The sequence below is a fragment of the Hemicordylus capensis genome, chromosome 3 (assembly GCF_027244095.1).
Source record: "Hemicordylus capensis ecotype Gifberg chromosome 3, rHemCap1.1.pri, whole genome shotgun sequence".
NCBI lineage: Eukaryota > Metazoa > Chordata > Lepidosauria > Squamata > Cordylidae > Hemicordylus > Hemicordylus capensis.
In genome coordinates this window covers 347,898,868-347,915,090 of record NC_069659.1, presented here as the reverse complement: position 1 = coordinate 347,915,090, position 16,223 = coordinate 347,898,868, and the positions used below count along the sequence as shown (strand labels likewise).

The window sequence follows — 16,223 nt, the reverse complement described above, 5'->3', positions numbered from 1 at the left end:
GGAGAGTTCCTTCTTGGGAGATGAGCATGTTGGTCCTCTGCCTCCCAACAGCTCTTTCCTGCCTCCTGATGCCCTTTAAAGTTGCTTATGACCCTCCCCCCGACAATGAGAGTCCTGACCCACAATTTGAGAACCCCTGGTTTATGGAACCGGAGGAAGTAGCTGCAATCAGAGAAACAAGTTTTGAGGGAGGAATGCATGAGCTTTCCCCACATGTAACAAGGTGCGGGACAGGAGACGGCAACATTAGTTTTCACCCAAGGTGCAGTACGCCTTGAGCTGGCCCCCAGAGCATGGAAACAAATCCAGTTGATCCAGATTAGGATATAGGAGCCAGATTATGGTTAAGTTCTGTAGGAGGATTCCACCACACCTCTGGCTACAGCCCACAAAATGTGTCAGCTGGAATGTAAAGAAAAACTCTGGAGTCACAGGCAATTACTCTGTGGACTGCACTGCTTGGATTGTAAAACCACTTTCAAGGCGCAGTCTATAAATATTTGTGATTCAGTTAATATTTGAATAATGTGGCTGAAAGTTAAATAGCAATGTTCTGAAATGTTTGATCTCAGCAAATTTCTGGCCTGGGCCAACATGAGCACACTTGATTATTTCCCTCCCACTTTCTACAGTCTGTTTAAGTTCTGAGGTCATGGGAGGAATGTTATGGCATTCACACATTCCACCAGATGGCGCTGTTACAGGTGGCCATGTTGCTTTGTGCAGGAGCTAAATTAGAGGCAAGAATCATGCTATCATTGTTCCCCATCTCTGGACTTGGCTTGTTTAGGCAGCCCATGACCCATTTCTACCATCTGATGATCCACTAGTTCAATTTTTCCTTTTAAAAAATAAAGTTTCTAGTCCTCATGGTTATGGAAGTAAATTTGATAAGTCTATGGCAATTCCTGTCATGACCTTCATCACACACTTTTGTGTTGAAAAGACCTATGTTCTGGTTCCAAAGTTGGTGAATTCAAGTGTGGATTGCTAATGGATGTGGGGGTAGGTGGGTCTGGGTCCAGGCCAGGAAAACATCTCAGAGATCTCTTACTTCTTCAGAAAAACAGTGGGGAAGAACTGATCCCCTGTGCCCCAAAGCCATATGGTGGCCCCAAGGAAGTACTGCCCTCCTGCTGCCGTGGAAGACCCTGAGGAGCAGTGGTTAGTGTGCAGTCATGGCTAAGAGGCAACAGTAATGGGACAAAGCCTCACAAAGGCTTTGAGGCCAAAGGGTGTCTGAGTTTGCTCAGTCTATTTCAGCTTTCTCGTTACCACATCAGTTCAGATTGCCACTTTCCTGCCTTCATCTCTAGCGGATGGGGGTGGGAAAGGAAAGCATACAGGCCTTGGGAGGACACCACACCTAGCCTGGTCCACACACACAACGGAATGAGATGGGATTCGAGTGAAAAAGCCCTAAGAGGTGCAAATGGACTGCACCACTTCTGAATGTACTGATAATTTTGAATAACTCCCCGCAAGTCGAAAACTAGCATAAGGTCCAAACTGGTGCTTTCCTGATGTTATATCTTTAAAAAACAAAAACAAAAAAACAAGGTTAAAAAAAAAATTTTTTTAATGTGAGCATTCAAAACTGTGGTACCTACCCACTCCTACAGTCTGATATGGTACAGTCAACTCAGAATTTGACCACCTGATCCAGTTGCATGTTTAGACAAGACCTAGGTCAACACATGCGCAGAATGAGATGGCTGAAGGAACTGCACCATTTCAGAAGCTGCCGAAATTTACATTTTTGAATGCTCCTTCACTGGAAAGCTCCCTGCATGTGGAAATCTAGAAGACCAGGGAGAAAATGTTTAGCCCAGGGAATGTTGCCTGTAGGTGAGCATCCTGCCCACCCCCCAAGCCTGAAGTGGTAAAGTACACTCTACCTTCTCAAGAATCTACCTGTTGCATGTTTTAACTCAGGCCTGCTCTATTAAGCATGCAGTTGGATGAACAGCAGAACTGTGAGGTGTTAGAGTTGACTGCACCTCCCTATATGCTCAGTAGGTCCAGGTAAGTGGGGAAGGGGGAAATTGGGGGTCAAGAGCCTGCAGCACCACCTCCTCCCTCCCACCAACCCAAACCTCTCCTCTTTTGTACCCTTCCTGGGTGGAAATCAGTAGTGCAAACAGCCAGTTCTCCTCAGCCAATTGCATGTGGGAGGGAGGAGTAGGGTGGCTGCTCTGGCCGTGTCCCCTCCACTGATGCAACCATTGTCCATGCTCCTGGCATCCCCCCATTCAGCATTTGTCTGCAAAGGGCAGTGCTGTTTGCAAGATAGGCGTTGCCAAGAGGTTATTCACACTTGGCTTCCGGCTTCGGGGTAAATGTTGAGTGAAGCCACTTCGAAGTACACTCGCGGCATTGAGGGAAGCAGCCCCTCCCCTCTGCTCTCGGCTGCTTTCGTTTTCTCAAGTACACACGGCAGTGTTTTCCTTCCTAGCCAATGTGGGGGATGGAGAGAGTTCCCTGCAGAGAAAGATCTGCATTTCTGAAGAGACCATACCTCTTATCATGCTAATGAGTCTACGTCAGCGCCTCTCCCGGTTTGCTCTGCCGTTTTTCAGAAAAAGTAGTTTAAAACCAGCATTTTAAAAACCCAGAAATACCTCGAGATAAGCTAGAATTAGCATTGCAAAGCCCGACCTGTGTGGAGTGGGTCCAAGGATCTTGTCGGGAGTTCAGGGTAAGTTTAGCTGGTGTGTGAATGCACACGCTCTCTCCCGAAGGCGATTCGAGGCAGACGCCCCGTGTATAAAGCCTCCAGGGGATTTGAAACTGGAGCTGGCATTGGCAGCAGATGCACTGATTCAGGGAGCATGCCCCTCATGTCTTCAGTGAATGTAAGGACAATTGTATCTGAAGAGGGCTTTCGTTAGCTTTCGCAGGGGGCATCTGAAGCTCTTGAAATGTAGCCCCTTGGGGGTAGAGGGCGCACTGTCCGGCCCCTTCAAACCAAACAGCCCTTGGGACGGCAGGTCAGCTGACATGGCTTCCAGAGTCTCTTTCATCTGTAAGACTCTTCGGGATTGATTCTTCCCAGCCGGAGGGGGAGGTTCCAGGGAACATGTCTTGAAGTAAGCAGAAATACAATGCTACATTCCTCGCATTCTGGAATCACTTTAATTAAAGCCGCAAGAAGACTTTTTCCATTAAATGTTGTGTAAGTGCCAAGAAAGTGGAAGGGGCCAGAGAGAGAGAGAGAGGGAGGGAAGGAGCGAGCGACAGAGAGACAGACAGACAGAAAAAGAATCTCTTTTCTCTTCCACTTTGGTCCAGCCTACTTGGCAGGCCTGACAGGGAAAAGGCCTCCGTGACGGCTGCTACAGACAGGTGCACCCATGGTGGAGTGTTTTCAAGCTGGCGGAGCCCAAGACTGAGGCCCAGGAGGAGCTGCTGGCAGCCGGGGAGGGATTTCCGCATGAAAGGGCCCACATTCCTTCTCTCCACAAGATTTGATTAAATTACCGACACCTAGTCGAAATCAGAAGAGAAGCTAATCCGGAACAAACCCTGGCCTCCCTTTGCTCTGGCTCCCTGCTGCAACCCAGCGCCGCTCTGCTCTTCCCATGAGCCTTTGCAGGCAAAGAAGAAAGGGAAAGTCACATGCTGACGACAGCAGAGGCTGCCCCAGACCACAGTGCAAGATTCTGGTTGGGAGACAAGAGATTTTCAAGCAGGGTCCCACAGATAAGTCAGGTGGGAAGAGGAATGTATTGCGGAGATGTCATTTCCCAGGGAGAATTGCTCATTGTCTTAAGTACGTGGAGTTTTTGAAATGTGACTTCCTTCCTCATGCACGCACATGGATGGCTGTAGTGTTTGCGAAGGTGCTTTATACTATGTCGGACCCCAAGAAGATCCTTTCATGGCAGAAGGTGAGGCAGTCACCTCAGGCAGTGGATCATGTGGGAGCCAGCAGGGTAGAAAGATGCCCCCTGCTGCCACCATCGGAGCTGCTCTTTGGGACCCATCTGACCCTTGTGAACTTTGCAAGGAAGGCACAGAGAAGAGAGAAGACTGCCCTGGTCTTGTGGTAGCAAGCATGACTTGTCCCCTTAGCTAAGCAGGGTCTGCCCTGGTTGCATATGAAAGGGAGACTAGAAGTGTGAGCACTGTAAGAGATTCCCCTCAGGGGATGGAGCTGCTCTGTGAAGAGCAGAAGGTTCCAAGTTCCCTCCCTGGCTTCTCCAAGATAGGGTTGAGAGAGGCTCCTGCCTGCAACCTTGGAGAAGCTGCTGCCAGTCTGTGAAGACAATACTGAGCTAGATAGACCAATGGTCTGACTCAGTATATGGCAGCTTCCTATGTTCCTATGCTCTCCTCCCACTCCTTGCAAAGCTCACAAGAAATGCCAGAAGAGGCTGTTGATAACCTTCCCTCCTCTCCCCACTGTGCCACTTTCAAAGCTTGCTAGGGTCAATTTTGAAAGGGGGTTGGCCCCTATCAGAAGTATGGGGCAAGGCAGCACTGGACGCACAGCCTCAGGTGCCACAATACTTTGGGACATCCCTGGTCAGATAATTGGTCCATCTAGCTCAGTATTGTCTCCTCTGACTGGCAGCAGCTCTCCAGGATTTCAGACAGAGAAGGGTCTTTCCTAGCCCTTCCTGGAGATGTCAGGACCTGAACTGAGGACCTTCTGCATGCAAAACGGATGCTTTACCACTGAGCAACAGTCCCTTCCCAAAAAGGCCACACTGCACAATATTTCTTAACGTTTTGTTCTGCCGGGGATGGATCTACAATTGAACAAATGTGTGCAATTAACATGGGCTGCCACTAGGAGGCGCTTCACCTGAATTTCAAAAATAAAATAAAATAATAATTTCTCCATAAGAATGGGAGATCAATGGGAAACTCAAAAATATTGATAACTCCCGAATGGCTGGGCAGAGCAGAAAGCTGTAAACATTTCCATGATATTCCTATGTGATTAAATGTGTGGACGTTCAAGGAGATCAGTCCACTTGTTGATGTTCAATGAATTTATGTTAAAAATCAACAGGTGGGCTGATCTCCTTGAACATCAACACAATGAATGCTAACATCATATACTACTTCCATGTGAATTTTGAGAACTTTCTGTCCAATCATTCTGGAGTTATAATATAGGAAGCAAAAGATGTGTGTGTGTCGGGGGGGTAGTACTCTTTTTATATGATGGCAAGGAACAGTATCCTGTAAATGAGGCTTGAACGATGGACAACAGGGTGGGAGATTCAATTCCAAAACGTTTTGTATCTTTCTGCAATGAAACAAAGCAGTTATGACACTTTTAAACAGCTTTAGAAACTTAAAAAAAATCATTAAAAATCAACCAATATCCTTGAATGTCCACACACTTAGACTTCAGTAATGGGTCTAAAAAGGCCAGTGGACTAAAATGGAATGAAAAATCCACTTCCATTAGCAATAAATGACTTCCCTCGTAAGGGTTTATTTCCATGTTAGTGATGTTTCACATGTCCTGAAGCAAAACAATATTTTTGATATTCCTTACCTCACACCAGGCATTTTGTTATGAGTTTGTTGCTTTTTCAAAGTTTGTTGATCATTTAAGCTTTATTTAAAGCAAATAAATGAATTGCTTTATGCTTTTCGAGCCAAGCCATTTCCTGTTGGTAAATACTGTCAGAGACAGAGTGGGAAGAGTGGATTCCCCTGAGTGACTGTGCAGCTTGACAGGCTGATAAGTCCAGGATGGGGCATGGCGGCGCCCCTGTAGCCTGGCAGCTCCATAGATGCATAGCTGACAAGAGGGGCAGGGCTGGTTCTTCAAGAGGCTGTCAGCGAGAAGTGCCAAAGGCTTGGAGCAGCCATGTCCTCGGGTGGGTCAGTGCCACTGCCTCTATGACTGAGGTCTGAAAATCAGTGCGAAACCAGTTATAGCTGCACCAGAAAGCGAATGTAACACTTCGGTGACAAAGCCTCAGGACTTGGCAGCAAACGTTAGAGATAAACGAAGGTTCAATTTGTAGTGTGGCAAGGCAAACTGGAGTTCGCTTTCGGCCCACAACCATGGTTTCGTGCGTCTGTGCATACTGGAGTTCCAACCTCGGCCATGTTTAACGTGGTTTGGCATTACGTGTGAATGTGGCCATAGAGAGCAGTTTGTTGTGAATTGGAAAATTATCTTTCAATCTGCAAAACAGTAATCAAAATGGTCAGATCAACATTTAACTATGACAGATGTCTCGCGTAATTGATTTGAAAAGGCCAGTGGGCCAGAAAAGAAACCAAGTAGCCATTTTCTTTGGGAAGAAAGGACTTATCTCTTCGGGGCTTACCTCCATGTTGATTGTGACCACCTATGATCTTTTGCATTTCCTTCTTCCTGAAACAGCGCAATAATATGTATCATTGGACTTTTTATTATGAGTTCCGTGCTTTCTTAAACTGGTTGAAAAGCATGCATTTCAAGCCAAGCCATTTCCTGCTAATAAACCACATTGTGGTGGTGTTGCCTCTGATTCTCTAGGAAAGAAACCAAATGGTTGCTTTCTTTAGCAGTAAAGCACTTACTGAGGTCATTCAAACACCATTGTGTGGAAGCAAGGTGGGAGGAAAACCTGGGTAGCTTTTCCTCCTACCTTGCTTCCACACAATCACTTCTACCCAGGTTTTCCCTTTTACCTTGCTTCCACTCAACTGAAAATTGGGAGTACACACAGCTCTCAAACTCTGGTAGAACACAGTTTTTGATTGTGTGAAGGACCTCACTCTTTATTGGTGATGTTAATACCCAAAGTTTTTTGCTTGCCTTTTTCTGAAACAGTGTAACAAATTATGTTCCTTACCTTGCATCTCAGTGGCAGACTCAGTTATGCCCTTAGCTAACTTTCCCATAGTTATTTTTCCTGTTATTATGGGGATTTTGAACAGTAATTACTCAAGAATCACTAGATTGATGTTTTTCAGACTAGCAAAAGGCATCAGTGCCTTATGGACCTGAATTTTTGGGGAACGCTAAAAAGACATCAAACTTTTAAAAATATGCATTATGTGTGGTGAAAAAAGGTTGCCAAAACTTTGAAACCTCTTCTTTAGGACTTAAAAACTTAAACTGCTTTATCTCAGCCATTTTGCCATGGATTTGCACTAAATGTGGAGGGGATGTTTCTCTTGCACCCTAGTTGATGTGTGCATGATTTTAGAGGGATTGGGTGGATACCTTTGACTCTATAAGTTCAGGGCTTATAATGGCAGAATGGTGAAAAACGCTCATATCTTAACTATGAGATGACTGTGCCTGTATAATACTTCTTACCTGGCAGCCTAACCACTCGTCTCTGTACTTAAAGGGAGCACAACTGCTTTACCATGGTTATCTCATCGATTATGGGGATAGGAAAAGGAGAACCGAGGTGCCCCTGGAGATGCTGCTTCTTCTCTTGCATCCTCCACACCCTAAAGGCTAAAGCTTGGTGATGGAACTTTAGCCATCACCAAGGAGACAATGAGTGCATCATAGCAGAGAAACCTCAGGTGATGTCATAATTGCTACCTGTAGAAGTGGGGGCAAAGTGTCATCCTTCAGCACTGCAGGGAGATGTAGCTGCTGGGCACCTATCTACACTAGGGGTGTGCACGGAACCAGTTCTGTGCACACCCGGGAGGTGAGGGGGCTCCTTTAAGGTGTGGGGAGGGTGTAATTACTGTTAGATATGGAGTTCCAGTGCATCGACCTTTTGCACCAACTATCCTAATGACCACTAGGGGCATTGGGAGCAGAGGTAGCTAGTGAGGGTCTCCTTACCTGTCCCTGCTTGTCTCTGCTCTATGACCCCTGCCTTGACTCCTTCTCAGGTACTTCCTGTAGTGAGTCAGTCCTCTTCCTTTCCTCCTAGGGAGAAGGTGGAAACATCTCTCTTTCTCCCTACTTATTCATGATGTAGCCAACCGATAGGATAGGTCTTTCCTATCTCAAATGTACTTCACCAATAAATCCGTTTCGTTCAGACTCTACAGTGATCTCCATGGGTGTTCCTTAATAACAACTCTACTCTGCACTCTGTAACTGGAGTGGTCGCTTCCTTGGTGCTTTGCTAAATAACCACAAACCCCAATAATTACATCCCCCACTGCGCTTCCCCCTCTGGCGCGGCTTCAAAAACAGCTGGCGCGGGGTGGCTGTGTACCCTCTTGCCACCCCGGCCAGCGTAATGCCAGAAGTGGCCTGTGCGCAAGTGCATGCCACACACGCACGCACTTGGGCCACTTCCGGAATTATGCTGGCAGAGGCGGCAAGAAGGTATAGAGCCAGCCCACTCCAGCAGCTTTTGAAGCAGGGCCAAAGGGGGCAGCATGGCAGTGGAGGTAAGGACATCCTCCCTGTGCCTTAAAGGAGCCCCCACCCCCACATTCAAACTGGTTCAAATGCCAGTTTACAAACTGGTTCAGCGTTCTAGAAATAGAACGCCAAAGCAGTTCATGCATATCGCTAATATACGCTACAAACAGATATGTGTGTTACCAGTCCCATGTCCTATTCTTGGAGTGCTAGTTTGGACAGTGCTGATAATTCTCAGAGTTATGAATCTTTCTAAAATTTATTTTCCCATTGACCCCTATGGGGAAATTACCTGATGGAGCACATGTTCAATTCCCGCACACAGGCTCTTTCAGAGCTTCTTACGCCAATGTGTCCAGCCCTTAAGAGTTATGTTTAGATAATTAAATATCCTCAAAAACACACCAGCATGGGCAAGTGGATGTCTGTTGCTGATGGGCCTTCTCTGTTGCTGCCCCAACCCTCTGGAATGCACCCCCTGCTGAGATGAGAGCCTGCCCATCTCTGATAACTTTTACAAAGTCATTCAAGACTTACCTTTTCACCCAAGCTTGTTAATTGTGGTTTTAAATTGTTTTAAGGTTTTTACTTTTATGTTTTGCCTTGCTTTTATGTTGTTCTAAGCCGCCCAGAGAAGTTTGGGGTGGCATACAAATCTGATAGATAGATAGATAGATAGATAGATAGATAGATAGATAGATAGATAGATAGAAAGAATATTATGATATGCTTTTGGTGATTAGGAGTCTTCACTCCAACTGGTGCAGAAGGCCCCAGGTTCAATATCTGGCGGCATCTCCAGATAGAGCTGGGAGAGACTCCTGCCTGAAACCTTGGAGAGCCACTGCCAGTCAGTGTAGACATTACTGGGCTAGATGGACCAAGGGTCTGACTCAGTATAAGGCAGCTTCCTGGAATCTTTCTTTTCCCTTGCCTCTCGCAGACGGATATTGGTCTTTGAACATTTATCATGGGTCCTGAAGCCCTGCTTGATGGGTTGCTGCTGTTGTTTATATTTAAAAGCAATATATAAAATAACAAAAATAGCAGCAATAAAATTTCAAAACAGCAGGTCATAAAAGCAGCATCTACAAACACAAATTAAAAGCAGCATCAGCCTCAAAGATTTGTAGAATAAAACTCAGCCTTAAAAGCCTGTTGAAATAAGAATATCTTCCACAGAGATCCAGAAACAAGGAAAGAAGCAGCCCAGCTGATCTTCAACAGGGCAGCCACCACCAAGAAGGCCCTGTTTCTTGTACCTGTCAGAGTGAGGGAGAAGGGGGGAAAGCACCCAGATGGTGAAGGAATTGCTCGCCAACGGGAAGAGGGCCAGAGGTGTGTGCATGCCCCAACGCCAGCCATGCCCCCTGTCAATGCAGGGGACATTGGTCCCTCTCCCAGAGGTAGACAGCAGCAGTGGGAGGGGGGGGGTGCACAAAAGCAGCAGGAGCTGCAAAGGTGGGCCATGAAGCAGTGGGGGGGGGGCAGTAGGAGGGTGCTGCCAGCTCTCCTGTGCTGCTGGTGCCAGACCTGTGCAGGAGGCATGGAAATGTAGAGCACTGTGACATCACGGCATGGTTAAATTTTCCTTTGCATTACACAGGGGAAGTCAAGGAGCTAGACACTCAGCTGCCTTTTTTTTTTTGACAGTCACTCTATGTACAATGCAGCATCAAGTTCATTTTGATGTGGCGGCAGGCTTGTGAGGCTTGCATGCGATGCCTCTCTCCGTCAGTAGCCCACATACAACACAGTGTCCCGTGGGCGGCTTGTACATCATGCATGCTGTTGTCAAATATGATGGAGTTGTGCAAGAGTGCTCTTGCACAAATGCAAAAAAATTAAAATAAAATAAAATAAAAAATGCCCAAATGAAGTTGTGCAGTATTATGGCCATTATTGCCAGTAGCTCTATGGTAAAGCATCTGCTTTGAACATAAGAACATAAGAACAGCCCTGCTGGGTCAGGCCTAAGGAGGCCCATATAGTCCTTCATCCCATTTCACACAGTGGCCCACCAGATGCTGCTGAAAGCCACAGACAGGAGTTGAGAGCATGCCCTCCCAGTTGCTGTTACTCCCCTGCAACTGGGACTCAGAGGCATCCTGCCTTTGAGGCTGGAGGTGGCCTGTAGCCCTCTGACTAGTAGCCAATCATAGACCTCTCCTCCATGAAGTTTTCCAAACCCCTCTTCAAGCCATCCGGGTTGTTGGCTGTCACCACATCTTGTGGCAAAGAATTCCACAAGTGGATAATGCGTTGTGTGAAAAAGGACTTCCGTTGGTCCTAGATTTCCCGGCAATTAATTTCATGAGATGACCCCTGGTTCTAGGGAGAAGAATTTCTCTCTATCCACTTTGTTGACTCCATGCATGATTTTATAGACCTCTATCATGTCTCCCCGCATTTGTCTTTTTTCTAAACTAAATAGCCGAAGGTATTGTATCCTTGCCTCATAAGAAAGGTGCTCTAGGCCCCGATCATCTTGGTTGCCCTCTTCTGCACCTTTTCCAATGCAATGGACCTTTTCCGTGAAGAAGGAAGCAGGTTCAGTCCCTGGCATCTCCAGGCAGGCCTGGGGAAACCTCCACCTAGAGCCTTGGAGAGCCACAGCCAGTCAGTGGCTTCAGCCATTGTGGCAGGGAATACTGAGCTGGACAGAGGCGTATCTAGGGAAAATGGCGCCTTGGGCAAGCACTGGAATTGCGCCCCCCTGTCCAAGCATCTGACACCCTCCTTTCAGATAACTTTACCTTAATGTCAGCTGAAAAATGCAAGTCAAGCTTGTTAATCTTTTAATATTTCAAAAACTATTTAGCAGTGGACTTAGCCAGACCAAAAAATGCTGGAAAACTGCAAATTTCAGTATGCTGGGGGTCATGAAATACCCAAATACTATGTGGAGGTGTACTTGGAAAACTAAACAGAAGTGCCTGTCTAATTCTCTACTATGCATTGTAGCATCACCATTACATAAGTTTTAAAAATCAATGGAGAATTTGACTTTTCCCAGATACTCTGAAAATAATGAAAGGATATGCAGAGTCAACTGTGTCACTGCTTGGAATAGATTCTAGTATTTCAGGAAGACAGTTAAAATGAGAGAAAGAGAGCAAGAAACTCCCAGTGGGCCTTAATACTAAGGATTTCACACTGATTCAAAGACAAACTCACCCTTAATAGCCATATTATTAAGACATCACATTTAACTCACTTATCACAAGAAGCAAAGTAAGAGGAAATGAATACAATCCTAGCTCACAAGCTTCAGCTCAGTATTCACAAGCCCTGATTCTCTGTACATAGTGCCAAATTGAATATGTGTACAGATATATATATATATATATATATATATATATATATATATATATATATATACACACATTACCTGTAGCCCCTTGGGGGGGATTCCTAAAGGCCATGTGCAGGGGGTCTGCAAAGGTTCCTCCTCCCCCCGCTGGCCTCTTATGCCTCACAGGGACCATTTGAGCATGTGTGGTGGCCGTTTTTTAATTTTTTTTTTTTTAAAAAATGGCAGCTGAAAACAAAATGGCCACCACACATGCTCAAATGTCCTCTGTGAGGCCTGGCATGGCCTAGGGCCTCACAGAGGCCATGTGAGCATGCACGGTGTCCGTTTTGTTTTGGGCAGCCATTTTTAATTTTTTTTAATTTTTAAGAATGGTGCCCCCTTCAAGTGGCACCTGGGGCATGTGCCCTGCCTGCCCCACCCTAGATACACCCCTGGAGCTGGATGGACCAATGGTCTCATTCCGTATAAGGCAGATTCCTACTTTTCTTTTTGGGGGATGGGGCTGTTGCTCAGTGGAAGAGCATCTGCTTTGCATGCAGAAGGTCACAGGTTCAATCCCTGGCAGCATCTGCAGGTAGGGCTGAGAAAGACTGCTGCCTGAAACTTGAAGAGTCAGCGAACTTCTGAAACTGCTGCCAGTCAGTGTAGACAATACTGAGCTTGATGAGCCTGACTCAGTATAAGGCAGCTTCCTATGTTCTTATGGCCAGAGTGTTGTGCAATTGCATGCTCACAATTTTTTTGGCATTTGTGCAAGTGCTCTTTTGTACTGCTCCATGGGGTTTTTGGGTTGTTTTTTTTTTAATGCTTGCAACAACTTGGGCAATATGGAACCTGCCCACTGGGTGGTATGTGAGCCTCTGTCTTTCTCTGCGACCATTCACACAAGCAAAAACTGTGTTCAACCTAGGTGTAGCCTGTATTCACACTATGAGAACGCTTGGAAACTTACCTTGCAAAGGGCTGTTCTGTAGCTGTAAGGGTATCAAACATGCATGACAGAATGCAAAGGCCAGAAAAACTTCCTCTGGCACATAACCGCTTGGAAGCTAAATACAAAAGAGGGTGGGGTGCAATGCTCTGTTGAGATGTTACCAAATTCCTCTCTTGCTCATATTTGTGATGGAATGCATAGTTCTCAACACCTGCCACTCCCCACTAAACTGGATTGTATAAGATCCGGACACTTGTACAGATTCTGTGCATTCTGCATGTTTGCAGGGGGAAAAACATTCTTAAATGTCTGCTTGCAGTATATTGAAGCTCTCCACACGAGCAGTATGAAGAGCCTAAAGGGGTGTGTGTGGGGAGAGTGGGTTTGACCCGCTCTTCCCGCAGATGATCACTCAGTTGTCCCTGGGTGGCCGGATTGGCCGCCCAGATAATTACTGGCTCAATCATGGAGCTGGTGTGAGCAGCAGGATTTGGGGGCTTCCTGCCCCCTGGAAGTCTCTGAAAGCACTGGTCAAGTGCACTGTGCCTTCTGGGGAGTCTCCTGACATCTGGAGGCTTGCTATTGCCTTCCAGTTAGGGTGTTACTTGTGAGTCAGTGCGGCGTGAAGCCGCACTGCAATGACACATGCTTAACCCACCTTTTGGGCACCCTCACACCCGAAACCCAGGTAAAGAGGCGGGCTACCCAGGAGGGTTTGCTGCTGAGCTGCCGCCGGGAGCTGCATAGCTCCCATTGGTTCACACAAACAGCTCAAATCGGGCTGGGCTTCCCGAGCCCGATTTTTAGCCACGCATGAGAATAGCCTCATTATCACACCAGATGCTTAAGCAGGAAATACATGGAAGTACTTGTGGTGGTGGGGAATCTGTATTTAAATATGGATATTTTTGGTGGCATTAAAAAAAACACAACTTGGCGGTTTTAACAGCAGAGCGTGGAATGAAAATAAAACAAAACTGTGTGAGGTTCAGAGAGAACTCCATCCCTTCTGTAGTGACCAGGCTTCCCTCCCTCTAAAGAGTTAAGTGGAAGTGAATCCTTGTCTTGACTGACAGGCTGGTGACCTACAGAGATCACCCAAACAGTTCACGGGGCGGGGGAGGAACCTAGAGAGCTGTTACTAGCAATTCAGGAAACAGGAAAGGAAGTTCTGTGCTGGGGGAGCAAGGGGACATGTGACAATGGAGTTTGCTGCAACAGGATGACTGCAGCACTTGGAAGATAGAACTGTAGGGGCTTGATTCTCAACAGGAGTTTAGTGAGTTCAAGGAAAGGAAGCCTGTGCTTTGGCTTCAGGAAGATTAATTTAGCGAAAAGTTTGTTTAGTCAGACTTTGCATTAGAAACATATTTCCTTGTGTGTGTGCTTTGTATATCCCTGATACTGTTCTAGTATTGTTTACTTGCAACGTAATTAAAATAAGAAACACTAGCCTAAGCCCAACCCACCTAGGGCATTGTAAAAAACTCTATGAACATTCAAGTGTGCCTAAGACAACCTATTTTCTTAACTGTATCTAAAAGTGGAGAAAGCCTCAGACGGAAGCCATATGTAGTAACTGAATAAGACTGTTTTTTTCCTTTTTTACAAGCCTCTCTGAGTTGGTTTTTAACTCAGGAAAAGGGGTGTGTGGATGAAGGAGGATTTCTCTGGTGCAGACACATCTTCAAATATTTAGCAGCTATCAGTTTTCTCACCACATGTAGGCTTGCACATTAAAGATTTTTGTACTTGTCCAAGAGCCAAATTAAGAGAGTTCCACCCCTCCCACCTGGGTTATCCCACCTCAAGCCCAGAGAGTTTCTGTAGACAAACGGGGGTGGCAGCGGCAGCATTTTGAACCTACTGATAATACAGAGTAGTTTTAGGAGAAGCCTAGCCAGGCAGCTCAGCAGGGATGATTCACCATTTCTTTCCCTCACGTGAGCTTGCTCTGAGACAAAGGCTTTAATTCACTACACCTCCTCTGTCTTTAAAAGTCTTGTTCTTCAGTAGCTATAACCATGACACAAAAATGAAGCCCTCAAGGCACCACATGTCTATATATGTTGCATGCCTGGTTTGTGATGTATATCTATATTTGGGCAAGGAAGGGGATAGAGAAGATGTCAGATGTGGTCCACGAGACTGTCTTGGGAGAGGAGCCTTGTCTCTCTCCATTCTTTTACTGGGCACAGGGTTAGGGTCCAGACCTCACATGGAACCTCAGTTGAAGCTGTCCTTTGTGTGATCTCTCCCAGCCTTGGTAGCGTGTGCTCCCATCCCTGTGTGAGTGTTTATTTCCTTTGTAGGCTAGGACAAGCCAACATGAATTGTTACCTCCAAACCCATCAATCTCAGCTTCTTCTGACCTACTTGCTTCAGAGAACCTGAGATCTGAACCTGTGGATTGAAGTGAGTTTCATATCTTGGGTTATCAGCAGCAAGTAAGTTAGAATAAACTGAGATTGGTTGCGTCAGACGTCACAACCAATCTTAGCTTAGACTAACCTAGATAGGAAGGGGACAGGAGTGTGGGGAATAGGAAGATGGAATGTGTACCCTTGGGACATCATATGGAACTCAGTTTCAACTGAGTTTTTGCATGAGGTCTGAACCTGCTCACAGTGCTGCTGGACTGCACTGTGGTCCCTAATTAAAGGCTAATCTGTATCTGTTTAATAGAGATGCTGATTGTTTTCCATGCCATTAACCTATGAGGAGTGCAATCTGAGACATGCTTACCTGAGAGTAAACACCATTGAACACAAGGGGACTTGCTTCTGGATAAACATGTATTATTATTAAACTGGTTTTAATATTATTTGTTTTAATGAGTTTGTAATGTGTTTTTATCTGTTTTTATATTTGTGAACTTCTCTAGAGCCATCTGAGTGAGGCGGTAGAAGAAGAAGAAGAAGAAGAAGAAGAAGAAGAAGAAGAAGAAGAAGAAGAAGAAGAAGAAGAAGAAGAAGAAGAAGAAATTATTAAATCTAATGTAGACTGGTGGGCACCGGTTCTTGCTGCTCTTTTTACTTTTATAAACTCTACTGGCCATATAACTCATGACTGGGGCACTGCAATTGTTGTACCCATTTTCAAGAAGGGGGAGAAGAAAGTTCCATCTAATATCGCCCTATATCCTTGTTAAGTGTTGTGAGCAAGCTCTATGCCAAGCACCTTCTGTGGAAACTGCATGACTGGATGGAAGAGCCTGGCATACTGGGTGATGATGATGATGATGACGACGATGACGATGTGATCATCAAACGACCAGCAATAAACTCTTTTGCAATGTCATTCACACAAGCACATGCCCAGCAAATTCTTTGTAAAAAGTGCAAGTGTGGGAAACCGGGTTGCCTTGACCATTCTTTGGACCGGATCTCATGATCAGTGAGACCCGGTTTGGGGGCAGTGAGCGGGGAGGAAGCCCAGATCGGCCGCCCACAAGATTGACGGCTCCGTGATGGCTCTGTGACAGCCCCCGCAAGCTCCAGCATGCCCTGTGCAAGCACGCAGGGCATGCTGGCGAGACCCCCCAGAGCTGGGAGGCAGCTTTTCGCCTCCCCTCCAGGGTCTCCTCATAAGTAGCAGCAGCATGGAGCCACACCGCGGCTGCTCAAGATCAGAAAGCCCAGGTTTGCGGGGCGCTTGCTCTGCAAATC

At 46.2% G+C, this 16,223-nt stretch overlaps 2 long non-coding RNA genes across 2 annotated transcripts; one reads left to right on the top strand and one right to left on the bottom strand.

Moving 5' to 3' along the window:
- Positions 1 to 5,399: 5,399 nt before the first annotated feature.
- LOC128351154 (uncharacterized) lies at positions 5,400 to 7,429 on the bottom strand. The gene is made up of 3 exons (XR_008319611.1): positions 7,283 to 7,429; positions 6,303 to 6,349; positions 5,400 to 6,156 (listed from the first exon to the last, which is right to left on the bottom strand). It is a non-coding gene; the product is annotated as an uncharacterized LOC128351154 (long non-coding RNA).
- Positions 7,430 to 7,546: 117 nt separating this feature from the next.
- On the top strand, positions 7,547 to 15,814 carry LOC128351155 (uncharacterized). Its single transcript, XR_008319612.1, has 3 exons — positions 7,547 to 7,631; positions 9,488 to 9,643; positions 15,440 to 15,814. It is a non-coding gene; the product is annotated as an uncharacterized LOC128351155 (long non-coding RNA).
- Positions 15,815 to 16,223: the final 409 nt, after the last annotated feature.